Source organism: Mustela putorius, unplaced genomic scaffold (assembly GCF_011764305.1).
Source record: "Mustela putorius furo isolate JIRA1106 unplaced genomic scaffold, ASM1176430v1.1 tig00003898_pilon_pilon_pilon, whole genome shotgun sequence".
Lineage (NCBI taxonomy): Eukaryota > Metazoa > Chordata > Mammalia > Carnivora > Mustelidae > Mustela > Mustela putorius.
Genome location: NW_025422047.1, coordinates 23,582,001 through 23,597,340, shown reverse-complemented (window position 1 = coordinate 23,597,340; position 15,340 = coordinate 23,582,001). Strand labels below are relative to the sequence as shown.

At 38.2% G+C, this 15,340-nt stretch overlaps 1 long non-coding RNA gene across 2 annotated transcripts in view; it reads left to right on the top strand.

Moving 5' to 3' along the window:
* Window positions 1-4,825: 4,825 nt before the first annotated feature.
* Window positions 4,826-15,340, top strand: part of LOC101692342 — a 35,495-nt gene continuing 24,980 nt past the window's right edge. For both annotated transcript variants that reach the window (XR_001179968.2, XR_199650.3), the window contains exon 1: window positions 4,826-5,017. This is a non-coding gene — a long non-coding RNA (uncharacterized LOC101692342). The remainder of the gene's footprint in view (window positions 5,018-15,340) is intronic.

Here is a 15,340-nt window from a genome sequence, read left to right as displayed (position 1 = left end):
TCCTGATAGAGGAGGCTCATTGTTCCTGCAGGGGTAACAGAGACAATGTTTCCAGAGGAGTCATAGGGCTCAGGCAGTCTCTGAGATGGCAGCTGAGGAAGTCCCAGTGGCCCCAAGCACCCAGCAGTGGTGTCCTGAGCAGAACAGCTTCACCCAGAAGTTTCAGAATGCCCCCTGTGGGGAGGCCTCTGTGCCTGGTGCTGAGGCCTCCTCAATTCTTCAAGTATCTGTTTTACCTTCAAGTGTCATCTGTTTCAATCAGACAGATTTCTCTTGCTTACAACTGGGAACCTTGACTGGTACAAGATGCAGAATATTGACTATCATATGAAGGATATGTTTTTATACATGATTACAAAGTTTAAGATAGAAGGATATGCAAAAAGATAATAATGTGTTTACTTTTCATTTTGAACATACCTTCTGGATTCTGTTTGTTTGTTTGTTTGTTTGTTTTTATTGCCATGTAGCAAGATGTTATGTAGTAAAATGAAATTTTAAACAACATACCATATAATCATATAATGGTACCCAGTGTCCCAATGTAGGAATTCTGAGTTATTTTATCCTATGTTTTTAACTCCCTGAGGCTCTTATTAACATCCTATGAACTCAGGTTTCCTTGGAACCCTGGTGGGTCGTAACTAGAGCTGGGCCATGGTGATGCCTTTGAGGTGTGCTGAACAGCCTTGTCTGTGGAACATTTGTTTTCTGATGTTGATGGAGAAAGTCTTCCTGCAAGGCAGGAAGTCAGGCTGCAGGCCTGACTCTGTCTCTCCTACAATGTGGAGGCCTCACCTCAAAGAGTGAGACTCAGTGGTACTGGTTCCAATCTGGCTGGAAAATATGACCCAAATGACATGAAGAGGGCATTCACCTGCTGGGCTTCCCTGGATCCACCACAAATCCAACAGGGCTGAACAAAAATACAATCATCAGGACAACTTCTGGATAGATGGGTGAATTCCATGCCTAGAGAATAGAGCACAAATATCAGTCATCTGTATTGTGGCAGATACCATGAGGGGTATATGCCCCTTGTCTGTGCTGTAAGGCAATTCATACAGGAGAAAGAGTGTGGGCTTTGTAGCCATGTTGCCCTGAGTTCGAATCTTGTTCTGCCCCATCTGGGTTACTTGATTTTAGAACTTCATCTGCAAAAAAATAATACTTAGCTCATAGAGTAGTTATGAAATTTGGACATAATACATGAAAAGTTTCTAACATAGGGCCTAGAACATAGTAGGGGCTCAATAAAGAGTAACCCTTATTCCCAATACCATCCTCATAAAAACCTCTAAAGTTCTTAACAGAGTTAATAGGGAAATAGGCTCCAGATGGTAATTTTTTTTTTTTTACGGAACACCACTACTTTATAATACACAGGATTCATCTTTGGAGACATGACAGATAATTTTTAGAGAATTGGAAAAAAGAGTAATTGTTTAGTCTAAATATCCTACACTATTACTCTTAAAACCATCTACAGTCTCTTTTCCCAAATATATTAAATGAATTCCTGAAATTTTGAAAGATTTAACCTTGACAATATAAGTTACTCATCATGTCTCCCCCAACCAAATAATTTTTCCCATCAGTTCTAATGTGAAATGCACAAAAGATCATAAACAACTTTTTTTCTCCAAAACTGTCTACCACCAAATATTTATCAAGCCTTAATGAAACTTTTATCAGGCCTATTAATAAAGTATTTTAATCCATTCTTACAAGTATCATAATCTCACAAATGGGTTTGAGGTAGATGAGAAAGCCCATCTTAGAGCTCCTGATGATGTGCCCAACAGGGGAGACAGCATTGGTTCTTGTTAAGCAACCACCTCCTCAAGTGGAAATTCATCCAGGTCATCATGAGTCCTGCTATCTTTAGGATTTGTGGATTAGAATGGGAAGTTATATGGCCACATATGTAAACTTAAGCAGGAATCGATTCAGAAGACGTTAGCTTCAGATTCTGAATAGAGGCTCTGTTGATGTGGCTGTGTGTACTGGGAGTGGTGGCAGAATCCTGTTAGAAGGGTGTTAAATAGTTTTCTCAGCTTCTCGAGGAGTGTTGCTGCTTTGGGGCTCTAGCATGCAACTGCGTTGAGTAATTGATGTCTCCTTATAGCTCACAAAAAGCTTTTCCAACTCTTAAATTGCCTTATTAAGAATATGTGTCACACATTCCAGAGCAATCAGAACCCAGAAAATCTGTATTAGTTTCTTAAGACATTGACTCTTTTATCTTTAAAAAAATGTATACATAATATCTTCACTTAGTTAAAAACCAAAAATGTATATAAAAATAGAGAATCCCTCTTTCTCCTCTCCATTTTCCATCTGTTTTCCAGGTCCTACTCTAACGCACCAGCATAAGTAACCACTGTGTTTGCATACAAAAACAAATACACATTCATATTATTCTTATCTCTCCTTCATTTTAACACAGGAGGTAGCACATTTTACATACTGTTCTGAACCTTGATTTTTTTCACTGAATATATCATGGAGATTTTCTTATAACATAACATACATTACATATTTTCTGTGTTAGTCTGGGTCCTGTGAGAAGTAGATGCCAAGATAGTATTCATCATGAAAAGCCTATAAGGAATGTGGGAAAAGGGTGTACGGTAGTTGTCAGATCACAGTACAAGTCTGATTCGAAGTGAAGAAGACAGAAGGAAAGTTGGATGGGTGTGTCCTTACCAGACTCGTGTAATCCAGTCTGGTAAGAATCTCAGAGAGCCCTTGGCTAGAGTCACCCATCAGAGTCTCCAGTCTCCCAGGAATGTCCCTGACGCACTGGGTTGTGATCTGGAAGCAGCCAGGGATAGCATGGACTCCTGGGAAACATCGAGATAAATTTCAGAGTGCAGCAGATGGGGCCTCAGTCAGTTATGACCCCTATAGTGAGAGGTCTGCAAGGCACTTTAATATTAGATAAGCTGTCTTTTTTTCCAGAAACCTTCCATTTACATCTTGCTCTCCAGAACTGGGTCATACAGTTTTCCCTATGTGGGAAGGAAGCTGGGGAATTGTGTAATTGAGCACGCTGTTGGGGGCAGAGAATACTAAGTCACAAAATAACAGGGTACCATGAGCGAGGAACACAAGGCCAGTTGGTGTCAGTGACTGTCACACATTTAATAAAACTTTGTCAGATGAATTAATGAAGGTTTTAGGAGCCTGGCATTAGAGAGCCACAACACCTTCAGGGCTTCTTCTTGAAATAACGTACCTTATCGGCAGCCACCTCAGTCTGTGTATTTCCTCCAATGAAAGGGAGAAGAGCAAAAGCAAAACAAAACAAAGTAAAACAAAAACCCCTTTCCCCCAAAATACAATAAACTGAGTTTAAAAATTTTTTATTTATTATTATTTTTTTTTAATTCTATTTATTTACTTGAGAGAGAGAGAGAGCACAGAGGAAGAGGGAGAAGCAGACCCCCGCTGAGCTGGGAGTCCAACACAGGACTTGATCCCAGAAGCCTGGGATCATGACACGAGCCATAGGCAGACACTTAACCAACTGAGCACCCAGGTGCCCCTAAACTGATTTAAAACTTTAGCTTTCCCAAAGCATTTCCACTCTCACCCTCAATTTCTACATATCTAGGATTCTACATCAGACACTTTTCATTACTGTTTCCGAGAATCTTGTCTGTATTGATAAATTTAGGCAATAGATCAACATCCTTTGAATTAATAGGATAGGATAGATTTGAATCCAAACTCCCCAGAATAACCTCCAGAACCCTCTAGCCTCAATGCCCCTCACTGTCCTACTTGAGATTCTGTTCCAGCTACTCTGACTTCTTCCCATTTTAAGGGTTTTTGCATATGGCGTCCCCACTGCCAGGAATAGGTTTTTTTTTTTTTTTTTTTTTTTTGTGCTTCTTGGACCCAGTTCCAACCTGTGAGCATGGTTGGGAGGCACTTCCTCACACCAATAAATGAGCGATGCTGTGTGGACGCCGGCTGGGTTTGCTATAATGCAACTCAGTTCTGACACAACTGACTCAGAAATAGCAGCGATTCCACTGGTTGAGGGCTCAGTCTTTCCAAACTGCCCTACCCCCACTTCAGATGCCAGTCACAAGCCCAGGCTGTCATCTGTGCCTCTCACCGTCCACCACAGATCAGAGATTCCAGTGGCCCCCACATTGGATTTCATTAATTTGCCAGAGCAGCTCTCAGAACACAGATAAATCATTTTACTTACTAGAACATTGGTTTATGGATTATTATAAAAGCCTATAACTTAGGAACAACCAGATGGGAGAGATGCACAGGGAAAAGTGTAGGGGAAGGGCTCAGAGTTTCCACGTCCTCTCTAGGCGGGCCACACTCCTAGTACCTCCACCTGCTCACCAGCCAGAAACTTTCTGAACCCTGCCCTGGGATTTAATAGCAGCTTCATGACATGGGCAAGAAGGATCAAGTCATTCACTATTGGCAATTGATTTAACCTCCAAACCCCCTCTCTTTCTTGCGGGTTGGGGGGTGTGACTGAAAGTTCCAACCTTCCAATCGCTCAGTTATTTCCTCAAGGTAACCCGCCTCCACCCTTAGGTGATCTTGGGACGTGTCCAGCCTAGTCATTAACATAACAAAGGCATCTTTTTCACCCTCAAACTCTCTTCTTTCTTCCTTCCTTCCTCCTTCCCTCCCTCCCTTTCTTTCTACCTTTCCCCCTCCTACTTTGTACACTTGTTAATTCCAGTTGATGGGGAAAACCCGCACTCTAAGATGGCCGACCAAACTAGCGAGGGAGTTCAGCCCCTGTCTCAAAGCCCTTCCGGGTTCTGTCCTACCCCGTTTCCGGCGTGCACGAAAAGTACCGAGTATGCGGAAGTAGAAAGATATCAATTTCCCTCCCTGCTAATGCTCAGGACTCAGACCTTCGGAGAGCAAATCCTCCGAGCCCACCGGTGTTAAATAAACAGCCGATCCGCCAAAGTCTCCCAGGCCGCTTGGTTCTTCCGCCAGGATCCAGTCCGGGTGCCGTAACACAGTAAGTACCGCGGGTGTCTTACGTAGACTTCTTAAAATTCTTTTGGAGAAAGGAAGAGACATTTTACGCATAAAAAGGTCGCGATTCAGAGAGATTTTGGCCCAACTTTCCCTATCTAGTCCGTGGCAAAGTCTTATTAAACATAGACAGTAGAACATGGTATTAAGAATATGGACTTGAAGGTAATACTCCCCAAGGTTGGATTCCCGGCTCTTCTTATTCACTGCATATCCTTAAATAAATTGGCTTCTCTAAGCCCGAGTTTCCTTCTTGAAATGAAAATAATGCTAGGGGAGCCTGGGTGACTCAGTCAGTTAAGCAACCGACAGTTGATTGCAGCTCAGGTCATGATACCAGGGTTGTGGGATGGAGCCCTGAATCCGGCTCCACATTCAGCTCAAAGTCAGCTTGTTCTCTCTCCCTTTGCTACTCCTCGTGCTTGCTTGCTCTCTCTCAAATAAATAAATTAAATCTTTTTTTTTTTTTAAGTATAATGTTAATACTTCCTTATTAGGATCTTCTTCAAATACTGGCATGCAGCCTAATGCCCAGTATTAGGGATGTATTGGCTGCTCAGGAAACAGAAACTGCTATTACTGAGTATTCTGTCTCCTCAGGCCAGTTGGCTCCAGGATGCCCTAACTCCCCTCAGACTGTTGTGCTGATGGTAGTGTAGATAGGACTAAGATGTTAGGAAGCAGACACAGGGGTAGTAGTGGAAACCGACTTGAAGCAGGAAAGGACCACATGTGTAAATTCATTAATTGCTGGGTCCCACTGGGTGGAGAGAACTAAGTTCCTTTTATTATAAACCCTGCTTGGGTCTTTTAACCCGCCAAAAGTGCAGAATGTGTGACACCGGGCCAGGTTTGGGGGGGTTCCACCTTGAACAGATCTATAATAACGAATCTCCACTGTTCAAACTTGGACCACTTCCCAGGTGACAGCATTTCTGTGTAGCTGGATATTTTCAAATACTCTTGGAAAGGAGATTTCACATTTCCTTAAATAATACCAGAAACTCCTAGCAAAATACCAGTTATTTTTGAAGTGGGAGAGGTAGGTTCTTGTCCCAAGGAGTCGAAGAATGACAAAGGACAGTTAGTAAAGAGACAAAAGTTTAAATAAGGATACAGAAAACGCTGGACCCTACAGGGTCGCCACTGAGGGCATTTAAAGTCGGTCTTCAATAGAAAGCTAACCTGGGAACTTAAATTCTTTTAGCATTTCTATTGGTAACACCATTGAACAGGGACTAGTGATCACACCTTCTATGGCTTACTTCCATTTTAGGGTCTGGTTATTCTTTGTTGGTCACAAGTGATTATCATAAAAAAAGACACCAACCCTGCAGGTGCAGAGCAGGATGCTCAGGTTTTCTCCCTTATCTCTTGTTTCCCAGCACCTCCACATTTTTGAGATTTCTGTGATCCCGATCACAGGGCTCACTATCTACCTCTCTCTTTCTAGCCCAGTCTGTCCCTTACTCAATTTCTACCAAGGTACCTCTGATTTCTTCATCACCTGCCTGGATTTTGTAGATCAGAATAACCTGCTGAAGATCTCTGGGTGACTTCTTACTATGGAGTTCAGGGGCATCCCCCCCTTTCCCTTTATGGAGGTCAGGCTTAAAGGTTGTATCTGACTATTGGACGCTAGTGTTACTGAGAAAAGAATGCAGGGTTTGCAACTCATCTCCAGCGCGGCAGCAGTTGTGAGATGCACCTGTGGGCCGGTGACATTGATTTCTATGAATTGTTTTATTCTTGTCGGAATCGATCCATCAGCCAGTGGCCACCTCATCCTTGGATGTGACTTCATCATGTTTCCATCTTCTCACTTCTCTCTAGCCCTCCAGCCTGTCAGGAAGGAACAGGTTACCTTGGAGACAAGATGTTTGGAAAATGTATGAAACCACTACCTCTGATTCAGTTATTAGGTATCTTATGGGATTCTCTATGCTTAATTTATAAATCCTTTAGAAAGGATTGATAATGAATTTCAGAATGGAGGATTTTTTTTCTTTTTCTTTTTTTTTAGAGATGGAGATACTTATATCCAAGGAAGTTTTAAAAATCTTTCTTTCTTTCTTTCTTTTTAAACAATAAGGTGAACAATTGCTTGGGTTGCCCTGAATATCCCTGTTAGTGCAAAGAAGAAAGAAATAGATGAAAGGACCTCTCAAGGTTCCTTTCAGTTCTAAGAGCTCAAAAAAAAAAAAAAAATAATAAGTTTACACAGTGACAGAAGCCTATGTAAGTTTAGACTGTTTTATTCTACTATTTTGCTAAATACTATAAGCCACAATTTTTTTATATAGACAAAAGGTAAATTAAACAAAATTATGTGTTTAAGCACGTTTTACTATTTTAGTTTCTCTTTGTGGAAATACACGTATAGGACTTTGGTATGTATGTTATTAAACATGCAGATACACTTCCTCTATAGGTAGACATCATTCTTGCCACACTTCTGACCTCACAAGCTGTTCCTTTTGTCCTCACTCTCCTTCTAAGAGGTGACTTTTACACTGCTTGTGTATTCACAACTGACAAGCAGCCATTTTCCAGAATTAGAGACTTTTCAGAGTCAAATGCTTCTGGAACCATAAATATCAGACAGTGGCTACATTCCAAGAATTTCCTGGCATGATAAAAGGAGGGTCAAGCTTTCTACTACAGACAGTGTTGTTTATACAGCCCAGGGAATGCCTAAGTTAACTCTGCTTCTGCAAGGGGTTTGACCCTGTAGGCTGTAAACTATTAACCACTGTGTTCCTTGAACCACAAGGAATAAGCACAGATCTCATTAGGGAGCTTTGTGCTTTAATTCTTGTCATTGAGTCTGCAATTGACCCTACTGGGTGTTCCATTCAGTACTTCAAAGTAAGGTCGTTAACAGCCAAGGGTGAAGGGCCTGTGCCATGATCTCCTTAAATAAGTGACTTGAGCTGAAATGCAGAGCCATAGGAACTTCTCACCTACCTTTATAATGGATACTTTGGAGGAAGCTGAAGCCCTACAATTTTCTCTATAGTCTGCATCTTTGTTCATGCCAAAGGCATTTAATCTCTTTTCAAAATTACTTTTACTGAGATGAAAAAAAAAAAAAAAAGACTGCATCAGAAGGAGGAATTCAGTTCCATCCAATGAATTAAGGTGGTATACTTTCTGCAGACTTTACTGTTTCCCACTGCTAAAAAGAAGAGAGAGGAGGCTGCATTATTCAGGGAGCACTCTGTGTGCTTGGTGGACACTGTATAGGGCATCTTACATAATTCCCCAACAGTCTTCACAGAACATGGTTAGTTACATTCTATCTGTCCATCTTAGAGGTGGGTAAATGGAGTCCTAGGATAATTGAAAGTTGAAAGACCTAGAATTAAGTCTATTTGAGCCCACAGCCAAGGTCCTTCTACTAAACCACACTGCCACAATTAGCTTGCAGAGCTGTCTGTGTCCAAAGACCATATCCACTTTCCTCCCTCCTTTTCCTCTTGCCTCCTCTCTTTCTCCTTTTCCTTTCTTTCTTTGTCTCTATTTTGTTTACCAAATATTTCAACCACACTAAAAGATTAGAAAATGATATATCAGATATCCATGTACTGCCTAATGCCAGAGTTTATAAATGTTAATATTTTTTATATTTACTTTAGATTTTAAAAATATAATCAAAATATTACATATCTAATTAAAGGCACCTCATCTCATTCCTTGTTCATCTTTCTTATAGATGAATATTATCCTAAAGTTAGTATGAATCCTTCCAGTCCACTTTTATATTGTTAAAACATAATGTATTTATCCAGAAACTATATAAGTTTCCCTCTGGTAACCATCAGCTTTTTCTTTAGACTTAAGAGTTTGTTTTTTTGGTTGGTCTTTCTCTCTCTCTCTCTTTAACCTTTACTGTTTTGTTATGTTTCTTAAATTCCACATATAAGTGAAATCATAAGGTGTTCGTCTTTCTCTGACTTATTTTGTGTAGCAGTACACTTTCTGGCTCCATCTATGTTTTTGCAAATGGCAAGATTTCATTCTTTTTTATTGTTGAGTAATATTTTATTATATATTCTATTATATATAATATATTAATTATTATATATTATATAATAAATGTGATATATCACATTTGATATTTTATATTAATTATATTATATTATTATATTATTATTATATTATATAATATATAATAATGTGTATATTATATCACATCTTCTTCACCCATTCATCTATCGATGGACACTTGGGCTGTTCTTTAATTGGCTATTGTAGATATTGTTGCAATAAACATAAGGGTGCATGTATCCCTTTGAATTAATGTTTTTGTATTTTTTGGATAAGTAGCCAGTAGTGGGATTACTGGATTGTAGAGTAGTTTTATTGAACATAAAAACTACTTAACATTTTTTCATAAACATGGTGTCTTTTCTCCACTTACCTGCTCATACATTTTGCTAATTTTTTTTCTTTTGGCTTATTTACCTTTTCTTACTTATTTATGGTTCTTTAACTATTTTGGATATACTCTTTGATAAGGAATACATAATGCAAATGTATTCTGTTTTGTTGCTTGTATTTTCACTTTGTTCATGATGTTATTTGTCATACAGAAAATTTTAATTTCAATATACTCAAACTTATCAAAACAGTGTTTTAGGTTTTCTTGTGTTTTGTTTAAGAAATAATTTTCAGGGGCACCTGGGTTGCTCAGTTGTTTAAGCCTTTGCCTTCGGCTCAGGTCATGATCTCAGGGTCCTGGGATTGAGCCCCACATCGGGCTCTGCTCAACAGAGAGCCTGCTCTCCCCACTCCCTGGCTGCCTCTCTGCCTACTTGTGATCTCTGTCTCTGTCTGTCAAATGGATAAATAAAATCTTTAAAAAAAATTTTTTTTCAATCCCAATGGTATGAGGTTATTTTAATATTTTCTTTTAAAATTTACATTTTTTCAAACCTTACCAAGGATAAAGTTTAGAGAGACCATCACTCTGTCTAGAATTGTTTTTGGCTTTTTTGTTTGTTTTATATAAAGTGAGACCAGGTTCTGACTTTATTTTTTTCCACATGCCTAGCCCTCATTCTGGCACATATCATTCAAATGTTGGTCTTTTCCACAATAATTTGTACTGCCTCCTCTGTCCTACATAAAGAGAGCTGTTGCTCTGCACAACTCCAGGGGGCACCATTCATAACATATGCTATGTGAATGGCACAGCCTTAGAGCACATAGAATATAATGTAAATGTTGTCCCTTGGAGCTATGGAATGTGACAGCCCTGTATAAATATCTGATATATATGATTGCTTGTGTATTAGTTTCCCAGGGTTGCCAAAACAAATTATCACAAACTACATGGCTTAAAACAAAGAAATATATTATCTCAGTTGTGGGGGTGACCTAAACACCTAAATCAAGGTGTTGGTAGGGCCATTTTATCTCTAAGGTTCTGGAGGAGGATACTTCCTCGTTTCTCCCTAACTTTTGGTGTATGTCAGCAGTCTTGGCATTTTGTGTAGATGCATCATTGCAATTTCTGCCTCCATCATCACGTGGTATTCTCTCCTGACTGTCTCCTGTCCTCACATGACCTTCTGGTAGAAACACTTAGGTCCCAGCCCAGTCCAGTGTGCCCTCATTTTGACTATTTACATCTGCTGGCTATTTCCAATAAGTTTATATTCTGAAGTTCATAGGGGAGCACAGTTCAACTCTGTGTAGTTTGTTTTGCTGTAATTTCTATGTTGTTGGTTTATTTAATCTACATCTGTGCCCAAACTACCTTACCAAAGTATTGTGGCTTAATGGTAAGTCTTTACATAAGGTAGAATGAGTCCTCAGCTATCTCTAATATTATTCTTCAAACATTTCTTGGCTTTTCTGTGTTCTTAAAAATCTATGATACCCCTTTTTGAAATTTTTGGTTGAATTTTCAGATTAATTTGGAAAGAGTTGGCCTGTTTATGATAGCATAGATAAATAGCTCCATTTATTTAGACCTATCTTCTTGAACTAATTTCCTCCATACATGTTTTCCACATTTTTTTGCTTATTTTTTCCTTTATATACCTAATGGTAATTCTTTCTTTAATGAGTGGAATATTTCTTATTAGTTGTTGCAAGTATTCAGGAATGCAGCTGTTCTTTGTGTGTTTATCTTATATCTAGTAGCATTGTTGAATTCTCTTAATAATTCTCACTATTTATCTCCAGAGTCTCTCTGATTTGCTATATAGAAAATCCTACTGCCTGTAGAGAATAATTTTGTTTTTCCTTTGAATCCTGATAATTATTTCCATTTTACCTTATCTTTCTTCAGTGCCTGGGACTTCAAGGAAGTTTCATGTAGAAATAGTGACAACAAACATTATTTTCTTGACTCTCATACATTTTTACAAAAATATTTTGCTCCCCAGAGATTTTGTGTTGTCATAGTAATGATCATGATCAAGACTTTATGTTGTTTATCTTTAAGTTCTCCCTCCCCCAACCCTTCTCAACTATCCCAATTTACAGAATCAGTTATATTTAATTCTCTACAAACAATTTCAGAAATATAGAGCACGTTTCCAGCATTTGGTGAATTGGGAATTACATGTTGTCCTGAGTCTGTATGAAAGCCTCTGACCCTCTGTCTTTCTTTTAAAACCTTTGTTTCCTGAGACACAAACTGTTGGGAATTGATACTTGCCCAAGTCCTCTCATTCTGTCTGGTGTCCTGTTACTTTTGTCAATTCCTCCTTCAGAGGGGATGCACTAAGGTTATAGTCCTACCTTAAATCAGCATCATTTTCTGCAACCTGGATACTATTACCCATGGCACTCATTTGGCTACACATTTACTTAGTGACTAGACTAGTAATTACCAGCTATAACTTTTTCATCTGTAATATACCAGAATATTAAGAATAGTGAATCACTATGACAATAAATAGCTACGGATGAATAGCTACTGGCAGGGAAGTAGGAGTGTCAAAATCTCTGGAGAACAAAGAATAGCTTAGTAAAATGCCCCCAGACTCCCCAGTTAATTCTAATATGCTACTGACTTCTCTCATTTTGGGATCATTGACCTTGAGGTACTTATTTCCTAATTTTACCCACTGAGTCAGAGTCCTTCAGTAGAAAACCTGAATTATTCAGATAGAGCCAAGTTCTCTGTGCCTCTCTAGATGCTGTGATGGGGAACTGCAGATCATTTCCCTTTTCCCTTCACCAAGAGTATACCTGATAGAGTCCATCTCTTCTTGGATTTGGTGTGTGTTTGTTTCAAGTTTTTATTTAAATTCTAGTTAGTTGACATATAGCATAATATTGGTTTCCTATTGGTTTCAGGAGTACAATTTAGTGATTTGTCACTTACATATAACATCTAGTGCTCATCACAAGTGCCCTCCTTAATACCCATCACCCATTTAGCCCATTCCCCAACTCACCTTTCTTCCAGCAACCCTCAGCTTGTTCTCTATATTTAAGAGTCTTCTATGGCCTTCCTCCATCTCTCGCTCTCTCCCCACCCCCTTCCCTTATGTTCATCTGTTTTGTTTCTTAAATTCCACATATGAGTGAAATTATCTGCAGTCAAATGCTCTAACCCTGAGCTATACCCCCAAGTGAAATCATATGGTATTTGACTTTCTCTGACTGGGTTAATTTGCTTAGCATAATACATTCTAGCTCCATCTATATCATTGCAGGTGGCAAGATTTCATCATTTTTGATGGCTGAGTAATATGCCACTTCTTTATCCATTCCCCAGTTGGTGGATGTTTGGATTCTTTCCACAGTTTAGCTGTTGTTGATAATGCTGCTACAAACTTCAGGGTGCATGTGCCCTTTTGAATCAGTATTTTTATATCCTTTGGGTAAATACCTAGTACTGCAATTGCTGGGTCATAGGGTTGTTTATCTTCAACTTTTTGAGGAAACTCCATACTCTTTTCCAGAATGGCTGCATCAGTTTGCATCCCCACCAATAGCGTAAGAGGATTCCCCTTTTTCTGCACCTTCATCCATATCTACTGTTTTCTATGTTGTTAAATTTAGCCATTCTGACAGGTGTGAGGTGTTATCTCATGGTTTTGATTTGTATTACCTTGATATGTTGATCATCTTTTCATGTGTCTGTTCATCATCTGTATGTCTTTGGAATAATGTCTATTTGTCTCTTCTGCCCGTTTCTTAACTGGATTATTTATTTTTCAGGTGTTGAGTTTGATAAATTCTTTTTAGATTTTGGATACTAACCTTTTATCATTTATGTCATTCTTCTTGTATCTTTTGAAGCATTGAAGTCCTTATGGTCAACTTTCTGCAGATATTGGCAACAGTTATAGAAATCATTTGAAAACTTTACATTTATAAAGGAACTCATTAAAAACAATGATCTGTAGTTACAAATGCTCCACCGCAAATAATGAAGAATTATTTTATATTGGTAAAATTCTTACTTAATTGTTAATCTTCATCTTATTACTTTATTATATATGAAGAGCAGCAGCTACTTTGAAAATCAATTTAGCATCTCACTTCATTTCAATGTATACATCTTGATTATATAAAATGATTTCCTATGTTTTTGCAGTTGCAAAACAATTATAACAAATCCAGTCATTATAACCTAGATACAATATTTTGATGTGTATGATTGTCTTGAATAAATTTACAGCAAGCAGTATAGAAAATACTCCATTATTTAGCATGTATTCACTGATTAAAGAAAGTTTTCTCTTTTTTTTATTAAGATTTTTTTCTTTTATTCAGTGGTTTTATTTTACAGCCTGAGAGTTATACTTATTGTTTTGTGGCTTTCAGTTTTCTAAAAAAGATACATCTCATTGGAATCTTAGCTAAGGAAATATAAAAAGTTAAAAGAACAGAAAGAACTGGACAAATTTGACATTTTCCAAATGACATTAAAATGTATTTCCTTTGGTTCATCTATATGAAACTGTCATAGTGATAACTGCAGGGACAGAATATCTCCATAGTTGAGAATCCTCTTGGCCTCTTGGCCTCTTCCAGAGCCAATTCTCTAGTGGGCCAGAAGTGAAACCCAAGGTAATATATTTTCTTCTAGAATCTCTTCCCTCCTAGACACATTGGGGCTAGCAAACTTTTATGTTGGTAGACTGCCACAAGGATTAGAGATCACTTATGAAAAGTCCTTGATACACAAGAAGTATTCAATCAATGGTAAGTATTGTCTTCTAACCCTTGTTAAAGAAAAGTAGTTAAGTTCCCATTTTCTTTTACCTGAAGACTAAAATCGGAGTCAAATCCATCATAACTTTGTTGAAGTATTCCTGTATCTGAGAAGTTAGGTACTAAAACAATGAGCAAAGATAGGTGAAACACAGGTTATAATCTAGCTGAAAGGAACAAAAGTCAGACATATAACAAGATAACTGACAATCCAAAAGTATCAGTGAGTGCCTAATGAACATTTGGCACATTGTCATCCTCATTAAAATAAATACCGAATGAATAAAGGAATGAGTTATGAGGAGACAGAAGGAATTTATCATGAGTTGGTACTGGGTTTTTTATTGAATAGGTCAAATTTTAAAGTAGACATAACAGGCTTGGATATACAAGGAAGAAAAGGAAAAACATTCTTCCCAGCAAGAGTAAAAAATGTTATTTCGGTTCAGGAAATTGCAAGCAGATCAGTTTGACTGAATAGAACAAAGTAATTGTTTTCATGGCCTATTTATAAGAAAAGTAAAACACCTTTAAATTAATGAAAGGGACATTCTCTGAGAAGCACTTAAACTATAGTTTGAAATTCACACTTTGGGAGAAATTGATGCTAGATAAAAAATGTTTTGGCTTAACAGATCAGCCATCTTTTGGAATTTACTCAAGTAAATACACATAAAGATTGGCTAGAAAATCTGCTTTGGAATCATTGATGAAACCTGCCTATGATTACTCATTAACATTACAACTAGCTTTCAGGGCCAAGTTACAGTTACTTCAAAACCCAAGTAGATGTATTGCCTGATTCTAGTATCTCCTATGAACAAAATCTCACCTTTTCATTTAGATAAGTTCCCATATTGCCCTTCATGTTTGGTTTTAAGCCATCGTGGCTGACTGCAACCTTAGGGATCTGCCATGTTCTTCCACTGCTACTAAATCTGCCCTTGGCCAAGGTCATCCTATCTCAAAAGTAGCAGAAGCAGATTTATTTATTTATTTATTTATTTATATTGCCATTTCTGATACAACTTTCAGGAGATGGCCAGTGTCCATGCCAAGGATGCTTTATTCCTTTTTTTCAAAGCTCGGCTCCTCAGGGTAGTATATATACTGAATTTTG